Raw genomic sequence first — 19850 nt, forward strand, 5'->3', positions numbered from 1 at the left:
TACTTTCTTTCTTTCTCTTAATTTTTTTCCCCAAAATGTCCACATCGCTATGGACTGGTGGGGAAGGAGAAACCTAAAGTCCAGGTTACTATCAGAGATGATTGTTCTCCCACTGATCATTCTTTTAGGCCAAAATGATGGTGTCATACAACTTAAAGTTCACTTCTGTAAGTCTCTGAGAGGTCATGCATCTGAGACAACATAAATAAAACCGGTCTGCTCGATCTTATTTATTCAGAATGAAAATCTCCTGTTCACCGTACACACTATAACTCTTTTATCCTCCTGTTTCCATCCTTGAATATGCACTATTGGTGATAGAAAGTGCATTTTCCAGTACCTATAATAAAACAGGTGCATCCTCCCATTTAATTTAGTTCGCATTCTTAAGAGTTAGGTGCAAAGTATCCCAGTCAGGTTCTCCACAATAAGTTTCTTCTTTTTTCTTTTTTAAATCTTTATTTGAACTCCAGTTAGTTAACATACAGTGTAATATTCCACACTAAGTTTCTAAAAAGTGCACACATGTGAACAAAACTATTCCTTTTTTCAAAAGCAAACAGTAACATCTACTTCCTTATAATTCTGTCACAAAACCATTAAAAAAAAAAAAGCTACAGGAAAAAAAAAAAAGTCCAGCAGTTTGGAAGGCTGGAGTTTTGCGACAATTTGCAAATGTTTCATAAGACTTACCAAAGCTTGTGTCAGAATTGAATCTGGCCAAGCAAGAAAAAAACTATTACTTTATTTGGTAATGTGGCCACCAAATAAAGGCAGATGTTTCTTTCTCCTTTTTATCTCTAGTCCCCAAACTATTATTTTCCACATGAAGGTTTAACAACATGGAGCTAAGGAAAGACCTAAAATTTTGCTACTACGTTTATCCAACAAAGTCCAAGTATCTATCTATTGAAATACTTTGGCTAATGTTCATTTTTCATCATAAACATATCTTTCACTTAAGGTGGAGAAATTTCTCATGAGCTCTTTCAGGCACAAAAGGAAACCTGCAATCTAAGGGAAGACGCATACACCTGACTTCACAGGAAAGCTGGACCCCAGTGTTGACCTTGTCAGTAATTTGTGACACGGACAGAAACACAGACACAGGTTCATTGAAAGTATGGCTCTGGCTTTCTCTTTCTCTCTCTGCATCTCTGTCTCTCTCTGGTCGGTCTCTCTCTCTCTGTCTCTCCCCCCCCCCCCCCCCCGTATCTCCCTTAGGCAAAACAATTAACAACTAGAGGAATCTTCTCTAAAGAAGTTAAATCAACTTCTTGGGAAGAATTAGGGCTGTTTGGGAGATAAAAGCCCAGATTAAAGCTCTTCTCATTCTGAAATGTGAAGGCCTCTCTTTGTTTAAAGGCTGCCTCCATATCAACTCACTCAAAAGTAAGGCCTACCAGTCCACATGCTCCACCTTCATATGCAAACCTCGGGCAGCCTTCCCTGTATAGAAGATACCCAGAGGAAAAACCACCTAACACATTTAACAGAACTAATGGAAAAAATAGCAATGCCTAGCTATATCACCATGCCAATTTCAGACAGGAAATACACAGAATATTTACCTCGTATGCAATTTTTATGAGAAAGTTACTTGAGGATTTGCTCCAGGAAGGTGAAAGCAAAATACAAAAACTGGAAATTAAAAAAAAAAAAAAAAAGGTTGGAACTCAACCAAGTAACAAACAGAAAGAATTATATGGATGACAGTTGTGTTTGGCCTAACAGCAGGCCCAATTGGAGCAAGATATCAGTACATTCCATGAAAAATATCTTCAAGAAAAACTGTATAGATTTCAAGCAATGGACAGAATAAAAAAAAAAACATGATACTTGAAAGAAGGAGAAAAGTTTCCTATTCCAATAATGAATTAACATTTAGAAACTCCAAGGGAAAAAAAACTGTCTTGAAAAAGATCATAGTACAAATATAAAGAAAACTAAAATACCAAACCACCAAATAATTTTGAATCGTTAATGAATTATAAGAAAAGAAAACCCATTTATCCTTTTGACCTCTGCAGAGGGAATAATGTCTGTTGAAGGGTCAAGAGTTTACGATATCAGACAAAGGAGAAATAAATATAACCTTAGACTGTGGAAATACAATCTTAGGAAAGAAAATTTGGGGTTGTGAAACGGCAACATATTATTTCCATGCAAAATAATAAAATAGCTTTAAATCTTTATAATCAATCGACTATATAAGATTTAAATATTGCCATAGAACAAAATGTAAATGCTAACAGCCTTAATAATATAAAAATAAAGGTTCAATGGTCAGAAGATGGGAGGTGGGATAATATAAAATAGCTAGAAGAAAGCCTAAGAATATGAATATCCCCATCTACCATAGTGAGGAGTCAAGAGATCATCTCTACAGTTGATTGCACAAGGTTTGAGGTTTATAAGTACATAAAAAACACTGAAAATTTTTAAGTAGTGAGTATCAAAAATTGAAAGAGAAGATAAATGGATGCTGTGAAGTGGCTTAAGCTCCCACTTACAGGGAGGAGACAAGAGAAAATGTCTTAAATTGATGAATGAAGGAAAAAAAAACCATATACAATGGTCATATAATCAAGAAAACAGAAACCACTCCAGCTGTGTCAAACAAATGGAATATAATACAAAGAGTTAATTACAAGACTACTGGAAAGTTCAAAAGAGAGAAAAGTAAAAGTGGTTTTAAAAATATAGGAGTTGGGCAGCCCGGGTGGCTCAGCAATTTAGTGCCGCCTTCAGCCCACGGCGTGATCCTGGAGACCCGGGATCGAGTCCCACGTCGGGCTCCCTGCCTTGAGCCTGCTTCTCCCTCTGCCTGTGTCTCTGCCTCTGTGTGTGTGTGTGTGTGTGTTCATGAATAAATAAATAAAATCTTTAAAAAAATAAATAAATAAAAATATAGGAGTTGACCAATAGTATTTGATAGAGGAAGGAACATAAATGTTGAGGTCAGAGGAAGAGCACTGAGGCAAAATCATGAGTTCAGTTTGGGATATAATTAAATAATTACAGGGGCCATGAATAATAATCAATTAAGTGATTTAAAAAAAGTGACCAGTGCTTCCCATGCCCTCAACCCTTCGACATGTACAAATTACCTGGTTTCTGACTTTCTTTGTTTTCTAGTTTTGTTAATATATAATTGACATATACCTCTGGACATGTTTAAGGGGTATTATATAATTTAATATATATATTATGAAATGATCACAATACTCTCAGTTAATATCTTTTTCCTCATATAGTTACAAGAAGAAAAAAAAGTTTTCCTTGTAATGAGAATTTTTAGGGTCTACTGTTAGCAACTTTCAAATATGCCACATATCAGTGTTAACCTTAGTCATTATGCTGTGCATTTCATCTCCAGCACTTATTTATCTTATAACTGGAAGTACATACCTTTTAGTTATCTTCCTCCAATTCCCCCTCTCCCCATCTCCTTTCTCTATAAACCACAACTCTGATCTCTTTTTCTGTAAGTTTATTTGTTTTATATTCCACTTATTCCATTAAATTCTCATCTAATTCCAGTTATCATCATGCCCTCAATGTCTGTCCATGTTGTTACAAATGGCAGGATTTCCTTTTTTTTTTTTGTATGATTGAACAGTGCCCCATTATATATATACATATATATCATATTTTCTTTATCCACTCATCTGTTGATGCATACTTAGGCATCCATGTCTTTGCTATTCTAAATAGTGCTGCAATGAGTCAGATATCTTCTTGAGATAGTGATTTTGTTTCCTTCAGATAAATACCCAGAAGTAGAATTACTGGATCATATGGTAGTTCTTTTTTTAAGTTTTTGAGGAACTTCCATAGTGGCTATACCAAATTACACTCCCACCACAGTGTACAGGATTCCATTTTCTTCACATCTTTGCCAGCATTTTTTGCCTCTTATCATTTTTTTTTTTTAAGATTTCATCTAGGATGAAATCGCGCCTGCCTTTGGCCCAAGGCACGATCCTGGAGACCCAGGATCGAACCCCACATCAGGCTCCCGGTGCATGGAGCCTGCTTCTCCCTCTGCCTGTGTCTCTGTCTCTCTCTCTCTCTCTCTCTCTCTCTCTCTCTCTCTGTGTGTGTGTGTGACTATCATAAATAATAAATAAAAAAATTATTAAGATTTCATCTATTTATTTGAGACAGAGAGAGAGCATAGAGAAAGAGTGAGAGGGAGAAGGAGAAGCGGACTCCTCGCTGAGCAGGGAGCCCAATGTGGGGCTCGATACCAGGACCCTGAGGTCATGACCTGAGCTGAAGGCAGATGCTTCACCAGCTGAGCCACCCGAGTGCACTGCCTCTTATCTTTTTGATGATGCCCATTCTAACAGATGTGACGTGATATCTCACTGTGCTTTCGATGTGCACTTCCCTAACAATTAGTGATATCGAGCACTTTTTCATTTACCTGTTGGCCATTTGAATATCTTCTTTGTAAAAAATGTCTATTCTGACTATCTTCTCAAAAAGAACCTCAAGAAAGGAAAAGAATGGGGTTCTAAAATAGAGGAATTAGAGGTTCATTTAAAACTAGGAAAAATCCATGCACATGGAGATTGCTCCCATCGGGCTCCAGTGCTCTAGTATCCCGTTTGGCCCCTGGGCATGTGCAGCTGTCCTTGGTAATGTCTGTGTTTCTGTGGTTTGCAGTCTTATTTACCTTTCCTTGATTTTCGGTCTTCTTCAGTAAATTGGAAGGGTAGGTTCTGTAGCTTCTACTTCCTCTAAAACTACAAATGACTCCTGGTAAAGTGTCCCACACATTATGTGGCACATAAACAAGACTAATCGACTTGATGAGAGAGCAAAGTAGAACTTGGAAATGCCCTGGAGTAGAAACCAGTGACCTCAACCACCGAGTTCAGGCCTGATGCCTTCGGGAAGCGTGTATGTTTTCATTAAGAACTACCACCGTCGTTCTGTGAACATCTATTAAATACATTTCATGATTGACTAAAACAGTGGACAATGCTTAAATTACAGCTAACATTTTAAGCCTTACCAAAAACTTTAAATTTACCTAGTAAATAACTTAGGTCTCAATTCAGACGTCACCTCCTCCTTAGAAGTCACCTCCTCTGAGCAGAGAGACCTGTTCAGACCATCAAACTAAAGCCACCTCCAATCACTCTACCACATGACCCCATTTAACCTTCTGCCTTTACCGAGATTATCTCACCTATTTGTGTGTTTACTAGTTTATTTATTCATTCATCAGCTTATTGTCTGTCTCCATCACGAGAATGTAGTCTGTATGAGATCGGGGATGCTGTCATAATCTTTGCTCTATCTCCCACCTCTAGAACAGAGTTAGCATCTATTAGGTACTGAATGAATCTATGCTGAATCTCAAATATATCCTGCATCTCTCCTCGTCCAATTATAGATTTGTCCTGGTTGGAATTTTTTAGAATTAGAGAACACATAGACATTAATATGAACTAAAATCAGGACTGGAGACCACTGAGACCTCAGCATAGTAAAACAAATAGTTCCATCCGATAAATGCTTGGGTAAAATAATTTTCTTAAAGACCATTCATTAATAGCTTTAAAAGATAATTTATCGTATGTATGCAGCTAGAAAATAAGTGTAAAGTGGACTCTTCTAGCAATTGCTGGCATATAGAGAGATTCCCCAGCTACAGGGCATAGGCACAGCATACAGCAGAACGCTTAACCCTTTCTCAGGACATATTATATCATTTGTGCTGCCCAGTGCAAATCACAAATGCAGTGTAACCCATCCAAAAAGAATTAGTAATTTAAAGGTGGCAAAAACAGAGCATTAGAACAAATGCAGGGCTCTTCTGAATGCAACATCCCTGCACAGGTCACATGCCCTGCTCTTTCTTCATCCACAACAGTAAAACGAGTCAAGGAGGGTGGCGTTGACACTAGTCAGAAAGCTCTCAGAGGCTATGTAACCAGAAGACCAAGAGTCCCCTGGTTTATCACTCTCATGCACGCATGAGTGTGTGTATTTGCATACATTGCACTCACATAAGCAAATACCTCCGTTCCATTACCTTGCAGTAGGCAATGGTCACCAAAGAATGACCGTTCTGATAGGAAGGAGCAAGCTCAGAGAACAGGGTGTGTCCCGGCTGGTGAGTGATAAAGGAGAAGAAGCTGGGAGAAACCAGGAAGACCAAACCAACCCCCAGTAGCAAGAGATGTCATGGGAGAAGGGAAAGTTCCCCCAAACTGCAATAAGGTAATTTGGGTCCACTTTTTAGTTTGCCCTAAAGCCAAGTTTACTCTAAGATCATAAGAAAGAACCAGATAGCTGAGCTTTTTGAGGGCCTACATATACCAATTTTAAGGTCTCTTCTGACCAACCAGCTTTAACCTTGTAGAACCTATACTGGGGGCAGAGACGGGTCCTAGGAACCCCTCAGGAGTCTTGGTTGTTCCTGTGGGGGAAATTCACATTTAAATTTGTTTTGGACTTTCAGGTAGTACAAATTAAAAACATCTCAACTTAGTGAGTCCTCCAATATTTTAGGGTCAGGCAGGAATTGGAATATTTGTGAGCATATATTGAATACTAGTTAGTTGGGAAGGACAGATTTATAGCTAGTTATAAACAAGAATAGCCAGAGTGCTAATTAATCACTTGTTATCAACCTGGAAGAAAATCTCCAACAGAGTAGCACAGAGCTCTATCCTTAAATTTGTTATAATTAATATTTTCAGTTAATAATTTGTATGGAAATTAGGAAGTACACTTTTCAGATCGACCAATGACCTGACAATGAACAGGATAACTAATATGTTAAAATACAGAACTAAAAAAATAATAATAATAATAAAATAAAAAAATAAATAAAATAAAATAAAATAAAATAAAATACAGAACTAAAATTCAAATATATCAAGGCACCTGGGTGGCTCAGTGGTTGAGAGTCTGCCTTCGGCTCAGAGCATGACCCCGGGGTCCCGGGATCGAGTCCCGCATCGGGCTCCCCGCAGGGAGCCTGATTCTCCCTCTTCCTGTGTCTCTGCCTCTCTCTCTGTGTCTCTCATGAATAAATAAGTAATTTTTTTAAAAAAGAGATTGAGGGAGGTGGGTAATCTTAGGCTGCATTAATAAATAAATTCACAAAAGCTGGACTCACAGGATATAATAATCCCACTTTGTCTTCAGTGATCATACCCCCAAGCAGGTTGTAATGCTGATTGGTCCAATAATATGATTTTAAAGATGGAAAATCAACACTTGGAGAGGTTAAAAAGACAAACAACAACAACAAAATAAAACAAAACCTGCCCACCACTACAAGACTTGCAGTGCAAAGTCAGCTAGGACCCAGTTATACCTAGACCATTAATAACACCCACTGTCTTATGGCTCCTCCAAGCCATATTGGCATTGCCTTATCTATGAGTAGAATGTGCTCAGGAACATAATTTCTCTTCACAAATTTTCTCCAGCAGTTTGGCCAATATATATATAAAAATGGCTCCGGAGAATTCAAATAGGATTTTTAGGATATAATAATTTCTATAATACTCATATATTCAGTTTGAAAAGCATTTATGGGGCTCATACCATGTGCCTGGCACCAAGGTGGGTGCAGGAACTACTTAACAAGACAGTCCTTGCCCTCTAATCACCCACAGTCCAAAGGAGGAGACAACAGTCAATAAAATTTAATTCTTATTACCCATCATAATATGAAACAGTTATAACTACAAAGTACATGGTATAGTATGATTGTTTGTGTCCCCCCCAAAACTCCACCCCCATGTTGAAAATCTAATACCAAAGGTAATGGTATTAGGAGGTGGGTCCTTTGGGAGGTGAATGATACATAAATATAATAGTTACATTTATGTAACTATTTATTATTTATTATTTATTATTTTATATATTATATATATATTTATGTAATAATGTTACATGGATCCAATATAATATAATATAATGGATAAATATAGTTATATTTATGTAACTATTTATTATTTATTATTTATTATTTTATATATATATATTTATGTAATAATGTTACATGGGGTATCCTCATGACTGGAATTCGGGCCCTAATAAAAGAGACCTCAGAGAGCATGCTCACCCCTTCCATATATGAAGATATAATCTCTGTGACCTGGGCCCTCACCCGACCACCCTGGTACCCTGATCTTGGGCTTCTGACTCCAGAACTATGATAAATATATTTCCATTGTTTATAAACCACCTAATCTGGGCTATTTTTGTTACAGCAGCTCAAATTGACTACGACAGTACAGAAGTCATAAAATGGAGGGAGCTGTCAGAGACATCAAGGAAGGCCTCAGAGAGGAAAGGATAGTCTACTTAAATTTACATCATACCCTGGACGCTTCTTTTATTTTGTTAACAAACGGATTAGCACTTAACTTTTGGGAAGAGAGCATGAAAAGGAATCTGAGGTGTAATCCCAGTGCAGCCCGTGTACTAAATGAAATGTGATGCAGACTAAGTGTGATACTAAATGCGATACAGAAGATTGGGAAAATATTTTAAAAATAAGTCTCACACAATAAACACATGAAGGAAAGACTAAACTGCAAAAATTCTGCAAATTCTTCAAATACAAAGGCTTCGTAAATACACTGACAACATGGCGCATGCCAGGGAAAGACTTAAATGTGAGAAAAGTAGTCCCCTCTTCTTTCATTTTTGCTTTTCCTCCTTTTAAAAACCAAATGGGGCATCTAGGTGGTGCAGTCAGTGAAGGATCTGACTCTTGGTTTCAGCTCAGGTCTGATCTCAGGGTCCTGGGATTGAGCCTTGAGCCAGGCTCAGCGCTCAGTGTGGAGTCTCCTTGAGTTTCTCTCTCCCTCTCCTTCTGCCCCTTTCCCCCACTTGCACTCATCTGTCTCAAATAAATAAATAAATCTAATAAAATGTAAGAAGGGAAGGAAGGAAGGAAAAGAGAAAAGAGAAGAAAAGAGAAGAAAAGAAAGAAAGAAAAGAAAAGAAAAGAAAAGAAAAGAAAGAAAAGAAAAGAAAAGAAAAAGAAAAGAAAGAAAAGAAAAAAGAAAAGAAAAGAAAAGAAAGAAAAGAAAAGAAAAAGAAAGAAAGAAAAGAAAAGAAAAGAAAAGAAAAGAAAAGAAAAGAAAAGAAAAGAAAGAAAAAAGAAAGAAAAGAGGAAACCAAATGGGTATGGACTCCAGGCACTATCTCCACCAGAATAAATTCCCACCAAATTAGTAGGCTTTGGTCTGTTATTGTTTTATTCTTTTTGAGCTACTGAAAGCAAGGTTTTTTTATCTTTTCTTTTTTTAAAAGATTATTTATTTATTTATCTATTCATGAGAGACACCCAGAGAGAGGCAGAGGGAGAAGCAGGCTCCCTGCGGGGAGCCCAATGCAGGACTCGATCCCGGGACCCCGGGCCCCGCACCCTGGGCCGAAGGCGGACGCTCAACCACTGAGCCACCCAGGCGTCCCGACGTTTTTATCTTTTAAATGGACTGTATGTTGCTAAAACTCTCTGGGTGCTCTGAAAGCGAGTCCAGCTGCATTGCAGTAGGAAAGCTGTGTGAGGCGCCCTGCTCGTCCCGCGTTCCCTTCCCCGCCTATGAGGAGCTGTGAAGTACCCGTTTTCCTTGCTTGGAAATGTCACTGGGAAGTTCTAGGGGAGGGCACAGTTCACTGCTGGTCAGGAGGAGGCCCTCGTCCTCTCGTGGAGGCTCCGAGGTGTAGACGAGGTGTAGACGAGGTGAACAGGGTGGCCGGCAGGTGTAGCCCGGCTCAGCCTATGGTGCCTCTCGCTGGCCACGACGCTCATCATCTCTCCGAGGGTCTCTCCCTCACTTCTTTGCCCATCGGAATCTTACTCACCCTTCCCCTTCTGCTGTGAGATTTGCCTCAAACTCCACTTTAAAACTAAGTTCCCACCACAGCGTTCAACCATCGCAGCCCCTATCCCATTCACCCTCACGTTACGGTCGGCGCTTACACATCTGCCTCCCTCACTTCTTGGAAGTAAGAACTGATCTAATTTATCTGTGGTTTTTCTCTGTTGGCATGGAGCAGAGGTCTTTACAGTTAGTAAACCCTTGGTAGGCTGCGTTCTATTAACTTCCATCTTTGGACAAAAGAGACAGTCTGGGCACCTGGGTGGCTCCGCGGTGGAGCGTCTCCCTTGGGCTCAGGGCACGACCCCAGGTCCTGAGATCGAGTCCCACATCGGGGTCCCCGCAGGGAGCCTGATTCTCCCTCGGCCTGGGTCTCTGCCTCTCTCTGTGTGTCTCATGAATAAATAAATAAAATATTTTTTAAAAGAGTCTGATAAATTCATTTTCAGCAACAGTTAAGCAGATTGCCTAACTTCCCACTAAATTTGGCCCTTAAACTCGCAGTATCGTGCAATCGGTTCTTGCATATGTGTTATCAGTCTAGCAAGATCGATCCCTAGGTCACTAAGAGGGTAGCCACACATTAGTGCAGGCCGTCCCACTTCTGTGATTCTTCATATGTCTACAACTTCTAGCGCTACCCACAGAGCAATGACTCCCAAAGTTCCCACCTCTGGCCCTCTCCTAGCTCCTAAGTTCCAAAACTGCTCTGTTAGTTATCCCCTCACATACTCATCTGAATGTCTCACAGACGACATAAATACAACATGACAACCATTTTCTCCAAAAAGTCATACCAGCTTCTTGGAGCCAGCAGGTGATCACCACTATAGGTGATGTGAAGCATTCCGGAAGCCTCTCCACTTAGCCTAACTTTTCCACGATAAGAGTTATTCCTTTGGATTAGGGTATACGATCTCTATTGGATGGACACAACAGAGTAGATAAATTAGTGTTAGTAGATTCGTTATGTCTCCTTCATTGGCAATGTAAGGAAAGAAAAGGTCTCCTGACTTTACACCACTTCCTAATGAGAGAGGGTTGCTGGCAAGTTCTAGGAGAGAAAACAACATCTGTTTGGTCCTATACCTTGTCTAAACCCACAGAGGGCCCATTTTATCTCCCTGCTAAGTTTAAGCTAGGAAAGGGTCAGCAACTTCTCCGAGAAGCGTAGAACCCAGAGCAAACCACTAGATACAAATGCAAACGTGTGTGCGTGTGCCTCCAAACGCACACACATAGAGGCAAATACAGGTAAAACCTTACGCAGATGAACATTAAGACCAATCCCATTCAGTGGAGCCCAAATTTTAACCAGGCAAGACAGTGATAAACAGGAGGTAGGGATGTTCCACAGGGAGGAAGAACAAAGGTGAGCCACTCTCAGCAACGGCCGTCGAAAGCCCCAGGAGAACGTACGGAGGGAGACAGTTACCATCAGCCACCCCATCTTATGCTTAACACACACACACACACCCCAACTCTATGGGACAAGTGAGTACCGTTAACACCAGCAGCTGGTACCATCTCCTCCTCACCCTGACTCCTGTCACCACCTCAGGCCTGAAGTCATCACGTAGCCCAACACCTAGTCTCAGGGCAGAAGAGAACAGCATCAGACTGCGACCCTTCTTGGCCATCCACGTCTTACCCTAATCCAAGCTGTCCTGGATAAAAACAACCCACCTCAAATCGCTTTTGGAAATAGCCTACATATAGATGAAAGTCATACAAAGATTAAAATATAGGAAAAATAAATAAATAAAATAAAATAAAATATATGTATGTTCCCTCCAGGGGGCCAAGCCGTCATTCTTCTGAGTGTCCCGTTCCACCAGGGCAATTGCACTTTCACTGTCCTTACCTGTGCTTTGCTTCCATCCTTTGCTTCCATCCTTAGGCATCTTGGTCAACAGTTCTTCTCTACTCTCCCACTGAAACAAAGTAAAACAACATTTTAACCCTCTCTCCCAACCCTCCCCCAAGAAAATCATGCTTTTTAAGAGCCAAATATAATTAAAAAAAAAAAAAAAAGCAGCACTTTGTTTTACACGCCTGCACTGACTGCTTGCAATGTCTTACAATTCATTGAGAGAACCACTAGGCTCACTGGGCTGCCTTCGGCATTGTTTTGAATTTTTGCTCTTCAAAAAAACTCCCATGTAAATTGTTTTAGCGGTCCTAATCACTTTGATAGCTCGGGCTAACTTGGAAGACATCTGGAAGCTTTGGCCTGATGAAAACTGCCCGCACGCTTGCTTCTTATGTTGTTCTTTCCCTAAGCTCTCAGATTAGTAGATGCGTGACCTGAGAAGGCCACTTTGCAATTTAGGTGCGGTCTTATCTCTCCTCTTGGTGTCATCATTGATACTCTAGGAGTTGGCCCTGGAGGCTTAGGGAAGCCAAGTGTCTGACCAAGACCCCGTGAGTGGCCGAATGAGTGTCCTCAGGCCTACTTCCAGATGCAGCCTCCCAGCAGAGCCTCAGAAGGGTCCCGGAGGGCGGACGAAGGTGTCCTGGGCCTTTGCTGACAGAGTCCTTCCTAACTTGAATGGGAAGAACGCCCTTGCACAAGGTGACACGTTTGGTCTTCAAGAACCCAGAAGCCACTTTTTCTTTCCTCATCGTCTTACCCAACTTGAGAGCGAATAAAACATGTAGAAGTAGGACTCAAAAAGTCATTGAGGAAAAAAGCAAATTTCTATAAGTAGCATCACATTTACCCTTGATTTTCGTTAAGTAATACTCCCACAAAAGAAACATCTCGTGCATAAGACATATAAAGAATGTGACAAGCCATTTGAAATCCTGTATTTGTGGCAAAGCATTAATGACTATCAAAAGAAAAAAGGGAATGCCATTGAAATGACCTCCTCAAATTTCAAGCATGGAAGTCTTCTGAAGTAAAGTCAGCAGAAAGGGAGGTAAATGGTGGTTATTACACTTTTAAGGTCAGCCCACCTCATGCTAACGCAAACAGTCCATTTCTAAGCTGTGAACATGGTCATCTGCACTGCATCCTTATTAGCTCAAGTGAAGGCCCATACAGCTCTCCAGATGTTTATTCTGGAGCTTTTGTAAATTTTTCATGGAGAAATTTGTTCCACTGGGCACACTAATTAAAAAAAATTACTTGAAAAAAAATTAAAAATAAATAAAAAATAAAATAAAAAAATTACTTGCCATGTCTTAACTGTGACTGAGAATGAGAAGGGTAAAGCTTTTCCCAGAATGAGATTTTTTTTTTAATGCAAGATCAGCCTGTCCTTATTTTGTAATATCTTTCAGCAGTTGGAAAATTTTTTTTCACCTTTAAACCATTAGGTGGAAGACACTAAGTGTGAAAGTATTTTTCACCTGCAACTACCCGTGCTTAGAATCTCCTTTTGCAGCTGTTGCTCATGACCAAATCTCACACCCCAGTTGTTGCCCCTCCCCATTGATAAATAAATGAAAAAAATTTTAATTTAATAAGGAGGAGCCTTATTAAATAATAATAATTAATATTTACTATTAATTTTAAATATTATAATTTTATAATATAATATATTATATTATATAATTTAAATATTATCATTTTATAATGATAAAATATATAATAATTTAAATATTAATATTAAAATTAAATAAATTTAAATTATTAAATTTAATAAGGAGCCACCTGGGTGACTCAGTCAGTTAAGCATCTGCCTTTGGCTCAGGTTATGATCTCAGGGTCCTGGGATCGAGTTCTGTATTGGGCTCCCCGCTCAACAGGGAGTCTGCTTCTCCCTCTGCCTCTACCTCCCTCTGCCTTCTGCCCACTCCCACCCCGGCCCCACTCATGCTTTCTCTCTCCCTCTCCAATAAATAAACACAATTAAAAAGGAAAGATTGCAAAAAGAACTGTTAGGAGGCTTTCGCTGCTCCTTTCAACCCCGTTAGAGCTGAGAGGTCAACCTAGACTCCCGAGCCCTGAGCGGATAGGAAAATAAAAGTGAAGAAAGGCAGGTGTTTTATGTCCTGTCATTCTGAATGTTTAAAACCCGAGAGGACGACCTGGGGAGTCGGGTAGTCAGCCTCCCGTCGGGGCGGCCAGCCGGAGGCACCGTCAGGAGAGGCCAGGAGAGGCCGGGAGAGGCCGGGAGAGGCCGGGCGGGAGCACTACTGCCCGGGCCCAGAGAGCTCCCCGAAGGCCAGAGGCGCCGGGGTGGACGGCTTCGCAGATGCCAGGCTGCCAACGCTTGGGGAAGCAGCCAAACGAGTGCACCAGTCTCCACGTGGGCAGAATGACCCTTTCCTTTCGAGAAAGCCCTCCCCTCCCTACTTCTCTGCCCCCCCCAGGGGTAAACTGAGCAAGCTTCCCGAGCACTAGCGCTGGAGGAAGGGGGGAGTCCTATCATCCTGATGATGCGCTATCAGGCCTAGGTACAGTTTTTGGAGAAGATCTCCTTACTCCTTTCCTCTAGGGGGAATCCTTATCTAGACTTTTCCGGAATTCATTTCGTTTAAAATATGATTGACACAAGATCAATCGATGGCAGGCCGCACCGCTTTCTAGCACCGCAAAGTGAATGGTGAAAAAAAAAAAAAAAAAAGTCTGGCCATGTTGTAAATCCATTAGAATAAATGAATGGTTCCACTGACATACTCAAAATAAATATGTGCCTGTCATAAATGTAATTAAATAATTCAGTGGAAAAATTAAATGTTGAAACAATTACCCACATGGTTTGAAGCATTATGAAAATATTATGGAAAAGGAAAAATGGGAGCTGTTATTAATAGAACATGGAGATTTTCATGTCTTTGGGTTTTTTTTTTCTCCCCTCATTCCCTCAAAGTGAAAGGAAAAAAAGAAAATAATATTTACAAAGTGCCTTTTATGCGCCACTAAGTACTTTCGTATCCATCATCTCGTTTGATTATCAGAATAAGCTTTCCGGTTCATTTGACAGAGAAGGTAAAGAGAAGTGAAGCCTAGAGGGGTCGGATGCCAGGCCCGTGACCAGGCGGGCGGCCGCTGGCTGAGCTGGCATGCCACGCACGCTCCGTGGGACTCCGTCCCTGCCACGCGGCCTGTCACCCCGGCCCCGGCCTACCCGCCTCTGCAGGAGGCAACCCTCTTCTGCCCGCGCTGCCTTGTCTTGTCTCCTCCCCACTCCCCAGCAGCCAGGGGTCCCCGATTCCTTTCCTGGCCCAATGACCATGTCCTTGACTTCTATTTAATGTCTAACTTCCAAGGGTAAAGGATCAGTAATGTAAAAAATAATAATAATTAAAAGAGAACAAGAGGCAAATAATGCCATTGGGGGCTCTCGCTCTCCGTCTCTCTCTCTCTCTCTCTCTCTCTCTCTCTCTGCCTACAGAAATCTGCCTATTAATATAAGTCCCTGGTGGGGAGAAGGTACTGGGAGGGCAGCCAACAGTAAGTGGGAGTGGGTGTGGGAAAATGCAAAAGAAAGAAGGAAAGCTGCTAAAAAAGACTGGCCATATGTAGCGAATTATAAATTCTCTGGCTGCAAACACAATTTCTGCAAGTCCGGGGCCTCTTAAGGGAGCACACCTCGGACACTCTGCAAGAACCACCGGGCAGGACGTGGGGGCTGCCTGGAGACCAAACCATCCAAGATGTGACTCTTCCCCAGAGTCTGGGCGGCTGTGAGCAACAGGTGGGGGGACTTAACCCACCTGGTGTTAACCCAGATAATGATACCGCGCCACGGCTACCTCCCGACCCCCGCTCAGCTCCAGCCTCTGAAATCGCTGACACCCTGGCACCATCCAAACCTTGGAGGTCTCTGAAAGTGTCCCAAAAGATTTTATTAGCCCCGATTTCGGTCATCAAAGAACACAGATGGGGAGTAGAGGCAACTCCTGTGTTCTGATTAACAAGGACCGCTCTGCAGCAGCGTGCACCGACAACACTCTTCTGCAAAGCGGAAGCCAAGCAACTACCTGGTGTGGCTTGAAAGTCCCTTACCCACAACGTGCCTCTCTCTTACCCTGAAACTGCCTGAAATGCCCATATCACCTTCTCTTTTCCTAATGAAACGCCCCAAGATCCCTGTTAAGGTGCAACCATGATCCTGGAAAATTCAACAAGGAGCTAATGCTGGCTGCCAACACGGCAGGTCAAGGACGTTTACTGGAATGGTTTAAGGTTACCCACCAGGGAGGAGGCACGGTGACCCCCGGATGCAGAGCAGAAGACACCAGGACCACCTGAGGACAAAGCCAGCCTGGTGCGGCCTACGGTCTTCAAGCGGGCCTGGCTCCTGAGAGGAGAGAGAACACAGGTAAAGGCCAGTCCCACAGCGGGCGGCGCTTCGATGCGACTCTTCACTACCAACGTTACAGGCCCGCCTCTTGGCAGCACGTGGCGTGGTTTTATCCAGTGAGTTCCAGCTACGAGCTTCCTCCCTTTCTGTCCTCTTCCAGGTTCGCTGTGAGTTTAAATGGCGGCGAAGGGAGGTGTAGAGATGGTTCCACCAGTTCCGGCATATGGGGCGGGGGGGGGCTTGGTTCCACCTTCCAAGCGGCCCCCCGCACAGCGAGGAGGCCCTGTCAGAAGCCACAGCACTCAGGCTCCAGAAGCTAAACAGGGCTTCTTTCCAGTCCGCAGACCCTGGACACGTTTCCAATACAGAACGGGATTTGTTTTGACTTTCAGACAACTTTTCAGTTGTACTGGGTCAAGTGGCCCTTTACCATGTCTGGGTGTCTGCACGCTCTCACCACTTTTTGCACATATATGAAGATACTCGCAGGCCTTCACTTTCCTCGGGTGCTAGGATACCCATATGTTCCAGAGACTCGGGCTCCAACACGGAGACCAATTCTACGTGGTTTCCAACCTCTTTATCTCTTTCTTCTGTATTTTAGGGTATCATGACGTTGTAAGCTATTCGAGATTCTTTTTTGAGGTCAGGCAGCGTAAAACTCATGAGATAAATACTAACTGGGAAGATTTCTTCACATGCAAACGCTCTGCACGGTGCGGCACAGTGAAAGGCCCTCGGGATGGGAGGTGGAGACCAGGTCCTGGTGGTGACCTGCCACTACCAGCAGAGCTCCGAGCCCCACAGGGCCTCTGTCCTGCCTGTGTAGTGAGGCGCGCGGAGTGGGGAGCTCTCTGAGGACCACGCCAGATGCCTGAATCTATATTTGGAAAAGGCTTATTAAAGAGCGTTTTGTCACCTGTCTACTTCCTCTCTTCGGAAATCTTTCTCATCTACAGTATGTGTCTAAAATGAGTAGCCGAGACAAGAGGTGATGACACATCTCACGTCAGGAAATACTATGAAAACAGAGCCGAGCAGACATCGGGAGCACCATGAGATGTGGAGCCTCTTTCTGGCTTCGAATTCTTCACTCCACATACAGTTCTAATTGACCACACAAAAAGGTCCTATCTCTTTGAACCTTGCAATTATCTCTTTTTCTCCCCCTCTTTGTAATCATCAGCCCAAGTACAAGTTGATTGTGGTCATGCTGCCGCACGTCAATGTGGTCGATGGGCCTGTCGGTGAATGAGCTTGGGTAGCTTTGCCCCCACGGAAGGAAATGCTGAAAATACTGAACAGCCAGGACAGGGTCCCATCCAATCAGAACGGGCACCCAATCAACAGCACAGACATGGGCTGGCCTGCCACACAGCTGCGTCCCAGCTGACTGTCAGCCCTGCCTGCTCCCACCCGGACTCCTGTTCTGGCTCCTCGCAGAGGAAGGAGGACACAGAGATTGGGTTGCTGGTGCTGGGCTTGCAACTCTGGCCCCGGCGACCCCAGCACTTCCCAGTGACAGGATTTACTTGCAAAGTGCTGTAATATGCAAGACAGGTGCTTGAGGGGATCCCTGGGTGGCTCAGGGGTTTAGCGCCTGCCTTTGGCCCAGGGTGTGATCTTGGAGTCCCAGAATCGAGTCCCATGTCAGGCTCCCTGCATGGAGCCTGCTTCTCCCTCTGCCTGTGTGTCTCTGCCTCACTCTCTCTGTATCTCTCTCTCTCATGAATAAATAAAAACAAAATTAAAAAAAAGAAAAAAGACAGGTGCTTGAATAAGGAGATACGGTCTCCGACTACCTATCATCTATCTATCCAGCCAGCCATCCCTTCCCTTTCTCTTCCTCCTCCCAGGTCCCCACACACACCCTTTCTGTCTTTATGCTAATAATATTGTAAGGGCCACAAAACAAATAAAAATTAGATTCTCTTTTTTATAAAGATTTTATTTATTTATTTGAGAGAGAGACAGAGAAAGAGTGCATGCAAGCCAGGGGAAGGACAGAGGGAGAGGGAGAAACAGACCCACCCACTGAACAGGAAGCCCAATGCAGGACTCAATCCCAAGAGTCCTGGGATTACGACCTGAGCCAAGGGCACCGACTGAGCCACCCGGGTGACCCCAAATTTAGGTTCTTAACAACAGCTTCTCTCTAACTATATGACTCCCCTGTCCCATCCCACTGGCCTCACCCATCTGAAATAATTGTCATTCTAATTGAATGTTGAACCCATGTTCAACTTTCAGGTGGCAGTTTTTTTTTTTGTTTTCATTTTCATTTTCTTGGGGGGGTAGGGTAGTTTTATTGCATTTATACTTGTTCACAAAAATCATATTTTTATTTTGGTTGTTCTGATACCATAATAATTACATCATGTTGTTTTCTCTCTTTTGGAACTCCTTTTTAGCTAACCGTTACATTGCAAAGATTCGCCTATATGGTCGCACTGAGGGCTATTTTTAAAGAGACCTCCATTATCTGATTAAAAAAAAAAAAGGGACCCAAACTCATTGTAGAAACTCTAGAAAACACACACCAAAAAAATTCAAAGAAGAAAATAAAATTTATCATAATCCTATATTTCTTCTGGTCTTTGTCTTTCCAATACACACATTATTTTTTTCTCAAAAACTGGGATCCTGTTGCATAAACAATAAATAAACAAGTAAATAGGTAATTACAAATTTTGATAAGTGCAGTGATGGAAAGAAACCGAGTACAGTTTATTTTCTGTGTAGTAATGGGTAGAAGTCACTGAATTGTATATATGTCTGGGCAAATTTTATGGTATGTGAATTATATCTCCATAAAGCTACTTTTAAAAAAGAATAGGACAGAGGACCACCTTAAAGTAGACAAGGAAAAGTTCTAGTATACATTATACAGAAAGAGAAGCTGGCAAGGCAATTAATATTTGAAATACATTTGGTTTGTTGCTGTCCATGCTCTTGGGAGACCTACTATTTTCATTAACAATGTGGTTTTTGTCTTATTTTTCCATTTTTTTATTCTTTTCTAAAATTATTTTTCTTTTACTTATTTTAATAGCAATGTGTTTTATTATACCATTTCTTGTTGGCATTATTTTAAAAACTGTTTTCTTTAAATAAGAACTGTCATGCCAAAACCCTAGAATACTAGCTATCAACATTTCATACATAAGTCATATTTGTAACCTGAGCACACAAAAGAATAAAACAGATTTTCTCAGATTTTATGCTGAAGAATCTATTTAGGTAAATCATTTCCACATTAACGCTTGAGAAAATTCTCACTATATGCTGATCACTTGAGAGGTCAACAGCCATCTTATAATGAAAGTAAAATCCCTTTTGTTACTACAGTTAACTATAATCGGGACTTGTACTAATGACTCGTGTAAAGTACTTCCCGCAGGGTCTCTATGAATTCCATCATCATTTTACAGGTAAGGACTGTAGCCCTGCGAGGTAGACAGTTTGTCAAAGTGAATCATGTGCAGCTGGGATATCAGTTCATTATTGCTGGTTCAGAGTTATCCACACAGTACAAAGCAGAGATTCAGCAAATATCAAGTTAAATGCCTCAATACAGACAGCCCAGTTGAATAACTCGATTACCATCCGAGATCTGACCAATGTAAACAGATTGGCAGAAAAATTATAGTTGGCAGAGACCAATATAACCATATTAGTCAAGACTCTTTCGATTATAGTTAGAGAAATCCAATTAAAC

The 19850-nt window shown here is 41.7% G+C and overlaps 1 long non-coding RNA gene across 1 annotated transcript in view; it reads right to left on the reverse strand.

The window, feature by feature from the left end:
- LOC129516527 (uncharacterized) overlaps positions 1-19850 on the reverse strand; it is a 138720-nt gene that overhangs the window by 118052 nt on the left and 818 nt on the right. The window contains exon 3 of the long non-coding RNA XR_008665784.1: positions 11737-11806. This is a non-coding gene — a long non-coding RNA (uncharacterized LOC129516527). The remainder of the gene's footprint in view (positions 1-11736; positions 11807-19850) is intronic.

The sequence above is a fragment of the Nyctereutes procyonoides genome, unplaced genomic scaffold (assembly GCF_905146905.1).
Source record: "Nyctereutes procyonoides isolate TBG_1078 unplaced genomic scaffold, NYPRO_anot_genome, whole genome shotgun sequence".
In the NCBI taxonomy this organism is placed as follows: Eukaryota; Metazoa; Chordata; class Mammalia; order Carnivora; family Canidae; genus Nyctereutes; species Nyctereutes procyonoides.